Source organism: Pezoporus flaviventris, unplaced genomic scaffold (genome assembly GCF_033815535.1).
Source record: "Pezoporus flaviventris isolate CSIRO_AGI_PZ_B2104156 unplaced genomic scaffold, CSIRO_AGI_Pfla_v1 ptg000010l, whole genome shotgun sequence".
Classification (NCBI taxonomy): Eukaryota; Metazoa; Chordata; class Aves; order Psittaciformes; family Psittacidae; genus Pezoporus; species Pezoporus flaviventris.
The window spans coordinates 2,327,041-2,343,963 of NW_026892558.1; positions in this window are offsets into that span (position 1 = coordinate 2,327,041).

Genomic DNA, 16,923 nt, shown 5'->3' on the forward strand with positions numbered 1-16,923 from the left:
CCCTCAGGTCTCTGCTGAATTACACAAATGGGAGAGTAGAAAAGAGGCAAATTGGGCAGAGGAGGTAAAAGAGCAGCTCTCCTTGGAGGGAGCAAAAGACCTTATGTCTTTGAGGTATTCGTTTTTAAATAATCCTCCTGAATGCTTCATCTGAAAGATGACTTCTCTCTTCCTGCCTGTTGCTGGTGCCAGTTGGGGTCACTGTTGATGCTCTGGCTGGTGTCAGAAAGGTGGTTACTTAGGCATGGAGGAAAGCTAGTTTAATGGAGTTTAACAGCATTGATTTTACACGGAAGGCTCATTCTGCACTTAAACCCCTCCTTTCCCCATGAAAACCTTATTTAAATGGTTGGTATATAATTTTTTAATGAGATGTTCCCTAATCCATCCGACCAAAGACTAGGAAGACTATGACTAAACAAGAGGGACAAAAAGCTTCTGCTTTTGTTAACTGTCTGATTTTCTGATTCATTGACTTTGATGGCCTTTATTTGTCAAGAAATGCCTTTTCTGCCCCACCTGACCCCAACCCATTAAAATGATTGCAGAAACTAGATCAGTTACTGGTACATGCTGGAGTTTGTCAAGTGCCCAGGGTAGCAGCCTGGTTATTTTTAATCAATGCAAATCAAGTTTTGAAGCATCCATTATGTCCTGGTCCAGGGGTAACCTAAACTACATTACAAAACACTTAAGCCCTGTAAAATTTCCTGACCTCTGAAATCTCTTACGACCTAGTTGCAGCCACACAATGTCTAGCGCTAATCTCCCCATTAAAGCCTTTTCACCTATTTCCTAAACTGCTGCACAACGTATGTATTTAGACAAAAGCAGCAGCTTTCAGAGCCATTAAAGGCTCAAGCCAAAAGTAAAGATGATTTTCTTATGGCTGAGGATGTCTGACAACCCAGGGGGTTTGGACATCACTATGTTCTTCAGCTGACCCTTATTTAAGATAACCTGTGAGTGTCAGGATTATGATGCTAAGATTACTGAGGTATTTAAATATTATGTTATTAGTCAAATACTGTCATGTATAAACCCAAGATAATTTGAGGGGAGAGGGAAGGGATGGTGCAAAGGGGGAATTCAATGTCAAGGCTCAGATTTAAGCTGTTAAGATTCAGCTCACAACTGAGTCTCTAGAAATAGGCACTTCCCCTTTTATAAACTATTTATATTTACAGCACCAAATTAAATCTTTCGTCTCAAGTTTTCTGACCCTGACATGCTTTTGTTTCATTTACTAATCAACAAATGACCTTTCTAATTAACTCAAGTGTGTTTCATTTGCAGAAGGGTGTGTTAAATCAGCCTCTTCACTTGAAGAGAAGGACCATCTAAAATCTGTTATTCTCCCCAAGTTTTTTTTAATTCTGGAAATTCCCAGTACTCTTACAAAGTCAATAAAGCCCAGAGGGTTTTCACTCCCAAGGCAAAGCCCAGCTGCCAGCTGAGCAGAGTGTTTGCTTTGTTGAGGAGAGGTAAGAAGAAGATCACTAAATGGTCAAGGTCCCTTCCAAACCCAAACCATTCTGTGATTCTATGAAAAAGCAAATTAAGGGGCTTTTCCAGACTCACTGTTCTTTCAGCCTTTTCACAGTAAGAGCAAGGACACGTATGTGCCCCTATGAATCTGTTTTCTCCAACAAATGGACAGGGTGATCAGCCCAGCTCTCAATAGCACAGTCACTGATGTGTGAAGGCGAAGATGGGATGATTTCCACCTCGGTACATGCACAGATCATCTGCTTTGCAAAACATCTTTGCAAGAAAACACAATCCCAATGGTCCTACATTTTCATTAAATAACGAGCCTATGGTAGGGCTGCTCTGTCCAGACCACCTTCCCCTGTGGACAAGTAGGACCTGCCCAAGCCCCTGTGACTCTTGCAAACTTCAGTGCATCTCTTCTTTTAGCTTTGTTACCATCCTTTTGGGATGGCCCTAGTTTAGATGGATCATCTGTAGGAGCCTTGGGTTCCTCCTCTGTAAAAACAGGATGGCTGCAAAGCCCCTCAAGACCTACTGGAGCAAAATGCAAGGACCAGAGCAAGTTATCTGGGAGCAGCAAAATCAGGGAGGCACGGCGAGCAGAAGGGAATTTCCCATGGGAAGTCACTGCCACTGTCTGCCTGAGGTTGTGTCATTCGCCTTCCCTTAATCTCCTGCTTTTTATTGAAGTTTTTTTAGTTGCCATTCTTCACAGAGCTGTGGTCTCGGGATCCAGTTAAGCAAACCCTGCATTATCCACACTACCTAACAGTGTGACATCTGTGAATGGCTTTCTAATTACTCAAATAAATCAGCATGATTGGAAATTCTTGAGATTTTATTGGGAAGGAAATTTATAGTAATTAAACCCAATTAATTTTGGATTTCTGTTAATCCAAAGAAGGTTTCGGAAGCTTTGGGTTAGACCTGCATTGTCTTCAGGAAGTGGTGTGGGTGAAAGGATGAGAAATTAATTGATTTTGGACAATATGATGATAATAGGAGATTTTTTCAAATGAGCTTATTATGCATCTCGCATCAATTGTAGAGTCTCTTTTCTGGCATCTAAAAATATTGTTCAGGGCTTTTACTAAAGATTCAAACAGACTGAAAGGAACCTTTTTTAATCAAAATAAAGAACCCTTTTTAATTACTCAGACTCCTTCACAGTTGGAGGTAATAATTGTCTTAAGTTCTTAAGTAGTGCTGTTATTAGCCTGCCCTGGGGCTTTTCTATTTTCCAGAAGCTAGCATCACTCTCTGTTGAATGCCAGGATAGAGTGTGTGTCAGCTTAAATATTTCTCTGTCTTCGATGCTGGGAATGACACATTTTGAACCCAGCCTGTTCTTTAGGAGCTGCCATTCCCAAAACATCGGCACACAACACAAGGACCTCAAGAGTAGTGGTAAACACTAAGGGATCGTAAGCCCATGTCCTGCAGAGACACTTTTCCAGGTTCTCCTATTAGACCGTTGTCTTACATTTTTTCATAGGCTCATAGAATGGGTTAGGTAGGAAGGGACCTTGAAGATCAGCTAAAGATCATAAGGTTGGAACTATCACCTAAGACAGTTCCAACCCCAGCCACAGGCAGGGACCACTAGAGCAGCTTGCTCCAAGCCCCTGTGTCCAACCTGGCCTTGAACACTGCCAGGGATGGGGCAGCCACAGCTTCTCTGGGCACCCTGTGCCAGCGCCTCAGCACCCTCAGAGGGAAGAGCTTCTGCCTAAGAGCTCGTCTCAATCTACCCTTTCTTACGAACTTTTGTTGTCAGGTTAGGGGACTTAGGGGTAAATAAGCACCAGTCATGTGAGCAAGTATTTTCCCTTTATGTTTTTTGCTAATCGTTTTAAAGCTTCTTCCAATGGTGAGCAGTATGAAGGTGCTCTTGATTGCAGTTGAAGTCAGGGAGAGCAGATTTAGTCAGCATGCCTTTATACCTTCCATGCGTTGCAAAACATAAAATAGGTATCATATCTATGGATTGGGATTCTCCACTTCAACAGCTGTAATCTTTCTATTCACCAATATTCATAACTATGCAGTCTTGCCCTTTCCTTTCTAGATGAAAAAATGAGGTGAAATAAAATGAGGCTCACCCCAAACTGCTTAGAGAAGAGGTTGGAAGCTGAACCAAGGCGTCTTGACACCCATGTTACTACTCTGAACCAATCTGACACCTTCTGGCTCATACAGTCTGCCTCTTATGGACTGCTTTAAAATTACAAAATAATTTTGATTGGAAGAAACCAAATCTGTTTCATTGCCATTAGAAATTAAGCACCCAAGGCTCTCAAGGAAAATAAGTAATCCACCATGTACAGCAAGACCCATAGATTGTATGAAGCTCTCCTGAGAGAAGGAAGGAAAGAAAGAAGGAAGAAAACAAGTGAACTGACCATGCAGATTCTCCCTCTTTGATTGCTGAAGTGATGTGACGACGGTCAGTTGCTCAGCAAGCGGGTGTACTACAGTTTAACTTATCAGCTACATCAGAGCATCTTCTTGAGGCAGTGGCACCCATCACCTCAGAGGCGGTTTAGGTGGAGGGCCAATGTCTTTGAGTTAACATTTGCCAGCTGTCTTTGTTCAGGAGCTGGTTGCTCTGCCCAACTGCAGTGACAAGCTGAAATGGCAATGTTTCAACAGTTCCCATCCAAAGCCAAGAAAAGCTTTGTGCCATATTAGTGCAAAGAAAAAAGTGGCTTGGAAGACATCCCAAAATTCACATGCACCAGCAACTGGTGTAACTGCTGCAATGCAAACCTCAGTATGGCCAAGCGAAGACTTTCCACTGAGGCAACTTCACAGGGCTTGTAATACTGGATTTTCAGAATCTCTGGCTATAACCAAGACAAGGTCTGGGTGAAGAGCCAAGAAGCAAAGGGTTAAGCTGCTTTCATGTTCCAGGTACTTTCCACTAAAGAAGCCCCATGTCAGAGGACTGTATCTTTCTGAATGTGAGTTTAGACTGGTTTTATGCTAATGCATTTATAGCGTGATTGTGAAAAGCTTTTTTTAAAGAGGAAGATAAATCTTAACCAAATCTGATAATCATTTTTAAAAATCTCTGTTCTGAGATTTATGTTGCTTTTCCCCACCTCCCTCCCCTGGTAAAAAAAAAAAAAAAGGAAAAGGAAAAACAGCCACCCTACTACATCAAAGACAGAAATAATGGCTTGTAAGTACTTAAAAGCTTATGGATAGGAAACTTAAAAAACTGGTCGCATTCAAACCAAATCCTGTCAGATTTTCTTGGTTCTCATAAACCTTTAATCAGCTCCCATGGGGCATTTTTTTCTACCCATAAAACATGTGATTAGAAGACACATGAACTACTGGAATTATGACAGTGAGATGGGCTTTGACTATAGTCCGACTTAAGAATGGGAATTTAAGAAGCCGTTGCAGTGATTACAATAGGCAGCCACGAAGGGAAGGAGCACAGCACACCACACCACCGATTCTGTTGTGAGAAGCCAAACTGGTGGAAAGACCCTCATTCATTGTTTTTGGTCCCTACAAGGGGCTTTCAGAGTCCAGGCATCCTCCTTCCTGAAATCCCACTTCATTCAGTGTGGGAAGCTCATTGCAAGGCACTGTCTGTAGTAACCTACTGCTATTAATGGGGTATGGGAAGGGGACAACCCAGAAGGGAAAAGAGCACAGTGTTTTCAGCAGAGGGCTGGGATGATCCTAATTGCAGAGGCAATGTGGCACTTTTCACCTACCCTCTCTACAGAATGATGTCTGGCTGACAAGGGTAGGGTATAGCCAAGTGTGACTGACAGCATCCTGCCCCATCCAGGTCCTGGCACTTGCTCTAATGCCAGCCTATGGCCCAGCTTCCTTCCATCTCAGGGCTTTGTTGGTTTAAAATATCAGTTTTCTAGAGCATGAATTCCCTCTTACGAGACAGGGCTTTGGAGTCAAATTCAATTCAGTCAGGATCACTGTGTGCTTTTGTCGTATAAATATTTGCTGGGGCACAGTCACCGATACAAGAAGAGATTTTGAATTAGGCTGGAAATGGCTTCTTGGCCATCATGAGAGAAGATGCATGTTTTATAATCTACATGTATAGGTCCCAGGTGTCAGCAGGATAGAAATACATGTAAGTAGCATAGAAATTACTGGTATGATAGACATAAGCTGGTATTTCTCTGTGTTAGATGTAACTGACAAATGTGTGATTGATGTGAGAATTTGTAGTTCTGTCATTCAAAAGATGCTTTATTTGGAAAAAACAGTGGCTAGATAGAGATGAATGTGTACATGTAGGACACTGCAGGTTTGACATGCGATGGCATGAGTCTTTACACTTTGACAACTAGTTGTGAAGTCTCCTTGAGGTGTCCAGAGCTGGAGCAGAAGCAGTTTTGAGTTATAATAGGCCAAGTCCCACAGGGGTGTCTCCAAGCTGCTCATTGAGCCTGTTCTAGAAGGTTCTGTTTTAGAAGATGCTTTTTTCACTCTTGAAGGCTGTTGTGTTCCTAGTTTTTCAGCTGGGAAAATGCTATTGGGGTCCCACCTAACAAGCTGTGATGATGCCATGGGGATACTTGGCCACAAGGAAATGTGTGTTCCTTGCAGGCATCAAGAGGCTGCAATTTTGGGCACAAGCAGCATCTTTTGGACATCCCTCAGTGCTTCCCACTGTTGTCCCTTGGAAGCCACTGTAGGCAGCTGTACTACTTGAAAGGAAAAATTGGGCTTTATCTTGGGTCCTGCTTCTTCAGAGCCCTCAGATGCCTGAATGGCCATCAGAAAGCATGAAGCAATGCTTCAGCCCCTGATGTAAGGTGGCAACCAGCCTGAACTGATCATACAGGGCAAATGCTAGAAAAGGAGCTACTGGCAGACTTTTCCCATGAAGGATATTTTATTTTGTAGTTCACCTTGCTTCTGAAATGATATAATTTGTCTCAGTGTTTAGGAGATGTTGCATTTCCTGTCTTTGTAGGTGGGTGAATACTCAAGGCTGGTATTTTAAAGGACAAATGGGTTTAGTATGTAGAGACCTGTACATCTGGTTAGGTAATTTCAGATTAGGGAAAACTGCTGATCTTTTAACTGATACCATTGCAATTTTGAAATTACCTCACAAAACACGTTTGTTCTTTGTACGTGGCTATGATAAAAATTCCACTTAAACAAAAAGAGCCAACATAATATCTCTGCTATGACCTCAGCAAACAACTGGAGTCTGTTACCAAAACCTAACGTAACATAATCGTTTTAGCACACTGTGATAATTAATTTTGAACATATGACACTATTTTATGCAGCTGTTAGGACACTGCACAAATAACCTGGTTCATGAGCTCTGGTCTCTTCCAAATCCTGCAGGAAATTTCCTGAGCATATCTGGGAGGATTATATAGGTTTATGTTACACAAGCTACTGCAACACTCTCTACTATAACATAAATTTGTAATTCCTAATGCTGTAATGTCTGCAGGAGGATTATTGTGTGTTAATGTGATTGGACTGCATACCAGCTGGAACAGTACAGAAATGATAGAAGTGCCTGATACTGTGAGTTAGAAAATAAGGAATTACTGGTACCAGCAAACTCCTGAAAAAATACCAAACTCTATAAGCATCACTTAGCCCAAAGTTAAAACTGAAAGTACAAGGTTTATATCCAGAAACAAAGTCCAGCTTAAATGCTTCCCTGTATCTATTTATTCCTAGCAATTTGGTTTGGCTGGGAAGAAGAGGAATTACGCCCATCATCTGGGTTGAGTTGCTCAAAGAGGTGGTAGGTGCCCCATCCATGGAAACATTCAAGGCCAGGTTGGATGGGGCTGTGAATAACCTGATCTAGTTGAAGATGTCCCTGCTCATTGCAGGGGGGGTGGACTAGATGGCCTTTAAATGTCCCTTAGAACACAAACCGTTCTATGACTCTGGGGGATGGACAAAGTTTGGGAGCTGCTGAGACTCTTCCCATGACGGAACCCTTTGAGATGCCAGAACGCAGTCTTGAGTCAAAAGTGCAAGTTAAAGAAGACTGCAATTTAAAGAAGAGCCCTCTGCATGTGCCACCCGTTTTACACGCAAAAAGACAGAGCGTTGCTCCTCATCAGCCCTTTGCATGACATGGCACATTGAAGGGCATCACAATGAGCTGGTCTGTAAGACCTGGTGTCAATTCTCAGCCTCCCCGGTTCATTTTCCCCACATTTGTTTGATTTAAGAAGCAGTGCTGATCTCTTACTATAGGATAGCGACCAGCTAAGGACATGCAGTGGTGACCACCAGTTCACCATGCAGGTCACTGGAGCATTCCTTTCAGAGTGAGTGGTTGGCTTCCAGCCTGTCATTGTTTTGGAGAGACACAGTCAGTGGCCTGAGCAAGACTAGCTGCTTGGACATGGTCCTGGTCCAAGAGGGTGGGTAGGAGCTGAAGGCCACTGCTAGCATCCTCTGTGAAGGTTCTGTGGTCCAGCTGGAACATCGTCATCCAGGCACACTCCATGGAGCTTCAGGGAAGGTGCCGTGTCAGTGTGCCCTGTTCTTCCCAATGCAGGCAAAATTTAAGGGCTGCTCAGAAAATGCAGTCCCGTTGTGTAGGTAAGAAACAGGTCCTCCACCAGGACACCAAAAGAAGATGCACATATATTTTCTAGGAAATCAGAGGGAAAAGCAAAACCCACATCGTATTTTCATGCAGCCACGCAGCAATTTCTTACATAGAAATACTTAGGTCACTTGGACTAGAGTCTTCAACTCGCAATGACTTTTAACAGGCAACATCTGACAGTTACCAAAGCCCTTTGCAGCCCTGGGTGAAATTATGATAACAAGAGAAAAAAGCTATTACTGCCACCATGCTTTCATTATGCAAATGATATTAAGATAGGCTGTGCAGATCGCCTGTGGCTATGCTATAATCTCCATGCAGTGATTATAATGTGTCAAACTTAGTCATTTTGATTATGACATGTTAATTACATGCCATCCTCATGCAGACATGAATATTACTCGCAGTCAAACAAAACACAAATTGGGGGTATTGTGGGTTTTTTTGTTATTGTTGTTGTTTCATCTTTTTGTTTGTTTGTTTGTTTGTTAGAAATTGTGTTGATTAAATGGATTAAAAGATAAAGAGACACGTAACATTGTAAACTCACTAAACATTGTCCAAGTCATCCCTGGCTGCCTGGCTGGAGAGGGGCTTTCTGTCAGAAAATCAGTTTGCAGCTTTATTGGTTTTTTGGGTTTTTTTGTCCCAGCAGGGATGGCATTTTAAAAAGCATATATTTTATAAACTGGAGAGCTGTGTGGTGTTGAAGAGCATTTGATCTCTTAACTCTTTCTGGTGTTTATTAGAAGATGGTGCCAACGGATGGGGTGTCCCCATCTCCATTGTGGTGAAGTGCCCATGGATCACCCTGCTGTGAATGTTCCCCATCATCATCATCCCCATCCTCAGGTACCTCAATTTCAGAGATTTTAATTTTTTTTAAGATTAACTAATGTTCCAAAGTTTTCTGAGGACAACTCCATTTTCCTGCTGTCTCTTCCTCTTCCTGTGGCAGATCCTGCTTAATCCTCTCAGTAAGAAGAGCAGAAATCTTTTTTCTTATGTGTTCCAGCAAAAACATTTTAAAATATTGCTATTTTGAATAGTATTTTACAGTAGCTCACTGTAAAAAAAAAAAAGAAAAAGAAAAAATACAGTTTCAGGGGAGATGGTTCAATAAATATTCCCCCCGATGAAATATGCCATTAAATATAGAAGCAGATCAGATATCAGCTCTTCCCACTGAGATTCCTCTGGATGAGATAGCTAGGTAAGAGGCTGAATTGCTGAGACACCTCAGCAAGTATGGGAGGGGAGTTAAAAAGAAAAGGCACCTCGCAAGGGAGCAACACTTAACTAGACTTATAAATAGCTGAGACTGCAACTTGCCTGATTAATTTGGGGAAATCAGCCTCACTGAAATGGTTTTGCAGATTCATCAGATTCCCTTACTTCTTTAACCCTCACTTAAGTTTAAAAATAAAGTATTAGCATTGAAGCTAAGACTTTGGTTTAGGTAATTAAATACTTCAAGTTACTGGTTCATTAACAGGGATCTCTCCTCGCATTGCCTCTTTTGAGTTAAAAAAAAAGAAAAAAATAAAAAAGAGATGATGTCAACCAACTAAAAATGTGCATTATAGACCATCTGCAGCTAAAATTTGCATGGTGCCAGGTGGGACAGGACTGAGACAAGGGAAGGAGACGAAGGCTCTAAACATCAAGGGAGAAGCTTAAAATTTGTAATCACTTCACCCCAAAAGCAAACTCCATCTGATTTCATTGGAGAAAAGTCCTCCTGCTGCCACTACGCAGGGGTAGCATGGAGGTAGATGGAGGTAGCATCACTGGAAAGACCTCTTATTGGTGCGATGAGCAGATTAAAGCTGAGCTTGATTTTGGGTGGATTTGGGGGCATTTGGGGTGCAGACTGACCCTTCCCACAATCACTGATGCTCAGCTCCATACCACAGTCACCATTTCGGCAGCTTATAGGCAAGTTGGTTGTTTGCTCTTTAATGTGCAAAATTAATTTTAAATAAAATAAAAGGCATCCCCCTAAACATCATGTTTTTACAGAGGGACATTTCAAGGCAAGTTTTACACAGGTTCAGCCCAGAGGGAAATTAAACTCTACATGTAAATGGAGATTACACACAAAGGAATCCATTACTTTCAATATTTCTCAGCAGGAGGGTTCAGAGTTATTTAAATAAGTTTAGATATTAAACCTACCTATTAAAGTAGCCATTAAAGGAATGTGGATTTGTTTGCCTAGTTTTTATAGAAATCTTTTCTTTGTTTTTTTTTCCAGCTGACTGAAAAATCCATTGCTTGCATGATGGTGAATATTTTTAATGCATAAAAAAATCAAACAACTTTCAATATAACACTTCCTTTGATTTTTTAAGCACCAAATTACAGAATACTTATTATAGCAAAATGTCTTCTTTAGGAGAGATTAAACTGCAAACATTTTCCTTACTTTTTTTCCATTTTCCATCTATTCTGTAGAAGAGAGCTAATATAAACACTGACATTAAACCATATTGGCTATGTAAGGCACTTTGATTGTCATTGAGATTATTTTAAAAGTTATTTAGGTCCCCGTGTTACATCTTTGCAACTGCATGGAAAATGTTTCACCATGTTTCTCTTCGCAATATTTCTTTGGGGATTCATAAATATTGATTGTACCGTAAAAAATTGATGGAATCTTGAAACAGACTGCAGTCTTGGTAGCTGGGGAATTTACTCAATTTTTCTCAATAGCTGCAGTCTATAAAAAGAGGAGATTTTGCAAATTGTTTCTCACCTTGTCTTTTTAGTATTTAATAGCTCTCAATTCTGTAGCCTTCTGAACCATGCACTGGGTGCGTTTTCCATCAAAACTGTATCAGGCCTATTCAAAGGGAATTAAAAGGCGAGGTGTGACCAAGGGGTTAAACTGCCTTCCTGGCTGGCTGGCAAGCCTGACTTTCATTACTGGTGGCAGTGTAGAGCCATCCTACCGCTTGCTGTGTTAAAACTTTTGCTAAAAAAAAAGTAAGAATGAAATGTCCTTATATGTTAATGGGTGTATGAGAGAGAAAAACAAACAGCCTCCCAACAAACAACACGGATTTATCTCTCTTGGTTTAAAAATAAAACAAAAAGTAGGCGTTTTGCTGGATGCCAAGGAATCCCTCAGCATCTTGGTATTAAGCACAGGATGCTCTCCTTTTGACATGGAGTTTTAACCCCATTCAGCCAGGATTAGCTGCAGAGTGGATGTCCTTGGCAAAGCCCCAGCGTGGAGCCTGCAGCTGAACCCCTACTTCACTTGTCCCATTCCACTGCACCAGATCCAGGACATCCTTGCTGGAGCCCCTTTGGCTGACACTTGGGATAAATACTGGGGTGATCTGGTAAATGCTATAAAATGAATTTATTTCCTTCTTAAACCTTTGGTGGGGCATTGTGTTCCTCTGACCCATGAGCATTGTTGAGCTTGGAGGCCAGTGGCAACTTTTTTATCAGCTCAGTCCTGGCTGTGCTGAGTGGTCATAGGCAATGTCAGTGATTCTTTCTTCCACTGTAAATATAGGTTTCCCTTTGGATTATTCATGTCTCCCTAGGAAAACACAGATGTACACCACCAGGCAGGTAGGGCTGTGCAAAGCAGCGGTACCTTTGATTCAATTCAATTAATGAGCATCCCATGAATAAATGAAAATGAATCACATGAAAATGAATGAATGACAGATCTCTGTGATGCTGATGGGCTTTGCTTTTGCTCATTCAGGGTGAGGACAACCCTTTAGATAGAAAGGTGCTCTGATCTTCTGTTTTTTTGTGAGGTGATGCCTGGCTGTGCTGTGGAGCCACGTTTTGCTGGAAAGCTGCTCTGAAGCTCTGCCCAGGAGTCAGTTTTTTGGAAAGGTATGAGGGAAGGGGCTTAGCTGTGGTGTCCAGGAGCCATTCTGCCTCTCTTTATAACTCCATTAGCTCAAACCTAAAATCAGTGTGAAGATCTGGGCAGCAGAACACCCAAGCAGAGCAACAAACACTGGACAGTGGGCGAGAATGGAGTAAAAATAGCCAGCCCTTTGTGTAGGGTGAAATAACGTTGAAAATCATTTTATATGCTGCCACATCCATAGAGCACTGGGTCTGTTATGTATTTAATCTGGCTCCCATGAATCAGCTAACAACAAGCAACTGTGCTGCTGCTGGAAGAAAACACTCTAGTTATTCAAGAAGCTCATAAAAGTAGGCATCTTTCTAAGCTTCTTAAGCAGCCATCAAGGTGTTCAGAAGAAAAGTCCATGAGAAGCCCATCAGGGGTTCCATCCAGGTATCCACAAGAAACAACCTTTTCAATGTCTGACAGATTTTCCTGTGCCGGGATTCCACTTCACTACCTGTTACATACTGCAATGTGGATCAGACTTTGAGTAATATGAACATTGCCCATCTGACAACGGATGCTTTTCCTGTTAGCTTTGAAACCCATTCACTGCAATTAGAAAAGCCTGAAGAGTTTTTGATAACCTTAAGCCAGGACATGCTCTGTAAAGAAAGCAGCAGTGCTATAAAGGTTGCCATTCCTCAGGGCTTTTGTTGCTTCTCTTCACGTGTAACACCCATTAACATTAACGTTAATGGCATTCAGTATGTATACAAGAAAAAGCCTACATAAAAGGTGGGCATCTTGCAGTAATGGCTTGTGAGGCCTCTTTCATGTACTCAATACCTTAAGGTTTTATTCTTACAAATTGAAGCAGGAAACCCAATGTCTGGAACCAAACAGCAGAGGTGAGCTGTGGCTGGCTTCAGCGTGAGCCGGGGTGACAATGTAATTACAGGGTTAGGAGGGGCTCATGGTGGACCATCATAGGCATGTGGCCAGTACATGCATACTTGCACTAGGACTCGCCATATAGAACTGCACTGCATGTGATTGCAGTGGCTTTCTCATTTACAGGTCACCTCTTGCTGGGCACAGTATCCTCAGCAAGAGGAGAGATAAAATGCAGGCCTCAGACCTGCAAGGCCACCCATAAGACATGGGGAAAATGAACCAGTCCTGACAGCCAAGACAGCCAAGAGCAGTCACAGTGACACTGCCTTGTACTTTGGGGACAATGCTTTTCAAGTGAAGATATTCATTCATCCTTGAGTCTTGGGTTTGGTCATGGGAAGAGGCATCAGTGAGGGACAGGCACAGTCATAAGTTCCAGCTAGCCCAGGCAGGCAGGAGATAACCCGTTTCCATGAGCTAACAGACCAAAGAGTACCCAAGAGCAGTGTATTAGCACCAGTACCTCCTTGGCTCCAAACCTGACAGCATCCAACTCCTCAGGAGTAGGTGTTTTGGCAGCAAAGAGCAGCAGCTGTAGTGAGACCAAATCTGGCCCAAAAGACATTCACATCTAGTAAGAAATAGAGAAGACAATACCCAAATAAGATGCAGAGCAGGGGCACACAGGGTATCAGTTACCTTAAAGAACAAACACAAGCTCTGGGGGAAATTGCTAAAATGTTTTGTTATGGTTCTAACTCCTGTTTTTCCTGCAGATATATTTCTCTCCTACACTATCAGGGTGGAGGCTTGAGCATGGGCATCCCTAAACCCTCCATCCCCTTAGCCTGTATGTGAGTATAAGCTTTCATGTCTTTCTTGGGGAGTGGCATCTGTGAACAACAAACATTTTTGCTGCTGTAGCCAGGGAGCTGCATCCCTTCGCAGTCTGTAATCCAGGCCAGGACTGATGCTTTGAAAGGCTGTGGGTGATAACAACCAAGGCTAATTTTGCACAGATCTAGCTCTCATTCCCAGCTTTTCCTTTCATTGCTACCAAAACAGGGTAACCTGATGGAATAATTTAGCAGAGTTTATAGAGAGGGCTTGAATTTGGCTGATTCAAAGTTCCTTGTTTGGCTCCCGTAGTGCAAACTGTTTTTTTTTTTATTTCCTTCAGACCCAAAGCTCTGTTAGGGACAGAAATGCATCCTGATTTAACTTTTTTTTTCCTAGAGACAGCAGAAATGTGCTCCTCAAACAAATGCTTGTATTTGTTTTGTCCAATCTGTCAATCACTACTGAAGTTACATGATTTTGTCAGCTTTCCTTAGCCTGATATACCCAAGTAAAGCAGTTCCAATCTTTATATATTTTTTTCTGCTGAGACCTAGATTGAGATTTCCCATCACTTAGTCTCCTCTCACTGTACTTCCTTGAAAGAGAAAGGGAGAAAGAAGATTGGAGAAACAAGTTGTTTGAGCTCGGAGAGATGGTGGCCACCCCATGGAACTCATTGGGAAAACTGATTTACGCAGTCAGCTTCTTCCTGATAGACCTAGGTAATGCTGAAGTTCCACAGGTTGTCTAAGGAACTGGTAGGTAGGCTGATAGAAGAAAAGCATAAAGGTAAGAAATATTTGGCTCCTACCTAGCCTGCATTTCTGTGGATTTAAAATTATTCCGATGGTCCAGATTTTCTGGATTGTTTTGGATTTGCTCCATGGAAAACCATGCTCTCAAATCCCAAACACTGTAATCCCCCTCAAATATCATTTAAACAATGGCGAATGGGACCATTCCTGCAATTCATAAAGGCACAAATGCAACATGAATCATGAAAAACAAAGTGCAGTATTGACGGTCCCTGGAGCAGATCCCAAACTCTATGCTCCAGCCTTCCCAACCAGACATTAATCTCCTCCCAAGCTCCAGTCAAAGCCCTGGTCTTTCCTTCGTCTCTCCCTTCTCTTCCATTGGGATTGAAGCAGAGACTGGTCTTTTTGCATGGCAAATCGCAGTGCTGTGATTTCTCAGTGCATGACGACAGGCACATGGATGGTCTCTCCCCCCATTGGACTCCCCCCTCTCCAGCCTCAGTGATGAGGACAATCTTCAACACTTAACATTATGCTAATCCCTGTCTCACTTGGAACAAGGCCAGTTCATTTTCATGCTACATTGCTCATTTCCAGCTTCTAACATAGTTTTAAAGTTGCATTAAATAAAGAATGGATGTAAAAACCAAATTAATTACCGGACACTCCATGCTACTTAATTTTAAAGCTCCCATTCCACCAGTATTTCTTGTAAGCACAACAAGCTGTGGAGTGCCAGGATAGCCGTATTGCTCTTAAATATGTTGATTAGAGACAAATATAAAATGGGGATAAGTGTTGGAACATTGATTTGCAATATTGTTTGGGCTGTAATTTGCATTTTGCCATTTGCTTCCCTAAGTTGCATAAACGTTTAGATAGCACCCAGAATCTGAGCCCCTTCATTTGTTATCCCAGCAAGGGGACCCCATATTGCTCTACAGGTTGGATTTGCCAGCACAGCAAAGTCTGTACTGCAGCTCCAGCCCCTCTACCCTACTTTTTGTCTCATCCAGTAATGAGAAGGAAAGACCCACATTAACAGAGAAAAATGGTTTCTGTGGTACTCTTCATCTACAGACTTTCAGGCAGATCCCAATAAATCCTTTTCTGGGGGGGATATAGTTCAAAGCATGGAAGATGGCGTGCTAAAGAGATGCATCTCTGCATATGCTTGTTGGGAGGCAAGACAAAAACATCTTGGGTGACAGGTGATGTGCTTCAAATCACACTTTATGTTTAACCTAGGGGCTTCTCTGACTGCTAAATTGGGATGAACTGTAAGGTTCAAGCTCCTTTAGACTAAAAGATGCTCTGATCTTCTAATTTTTTCAAGAACTTGTGGCACTTCATTTTTTTTCTTTGTCACATGTTTAGTCATTACAAAATCCCAGTATGTTTTTTTTTATAGGTAGGCTGATGTTCAGAATTTTCCTAAAAGGTGAGTTTGTTTCACTATATGTAAAATTTGCAAGGATGGATGTATAATTTTGGAGGGAAGCATGTCATAGATAGCACTGCATGCCAAGTCATAGTCTTTTTTTTTCCCATTCAGCTCAGATCTGTAGCTAAAACCAGTTCTGCTGGACAATGGGGACAGCCTCTCTTCTCCCACAGAACACCTTGCTCTTTGCATTTTCTATTTGAGCTAATTTAATCCGTGAACTGCTACATATGAATTATTTCCTTTTTTTTTAACATTGCTGGGTTTGTGGCACTGCTGAGGGTCTTTCTGCAGACCCTGCTGCCCATGGAGGACAGCCACAGAAGCTCCACCTTTTATATATGGGTATTTTTCTGTTTGCCTGGGATTTTCTTGCTTTACCAGGGTGTGGAGGGACTGACCTACATCATTACAGTCCTGTAAATAAGAAAGAGTTGGGTAATCCCAACACATCCTCTCTTATAAACACCAAACATCATTAAGATGCTTCAAATTAATCTAAGAGCAGAGCGGTCATCAGAGCCTTTGAAACCAATGCAAGTTTATTTTTTTTGTTATGCTATCGTTTTATTCTTTTTTAAAATGCATTATTTATTTTATTATTCTTGCAAGAAGGGGAAGGATGGAGACATTAAATTCTGATAGTAAACACAAAGCAGTGGCACAGAAGGGGTTACACCTGCACAGCCATTCTTCATGGTGCAACTTCTTCGAGGACCCACACAAAAACTTATTAAGCAGCTGCCTGTCACCTCTCCTTAATAAATAAGAATCTCTTTTCAGCCTCTTTGTCTCCTTCACCTCTGGGGCCGGCGTCCTGTAAACACACTGCCAATTAAACCTCGCGTCTAGCAAGGCCACAACTAATGAAAAGCAATAGAGAATTCACTGCCTTTTAATGAGGAAAACATCGCTTTTTACAGGGAACAATTTATTGGGCCAATTCCCCCCGTCCATCACCCTGGGGAACTGCTGCCTTTTTTACCCCCTGTTTGTTACTTTGTCAACCGCGTGTAAAATTGCACGCTGAACACAGAGGTGAAGGCTCTGACTCAATTTATGGTGTGAC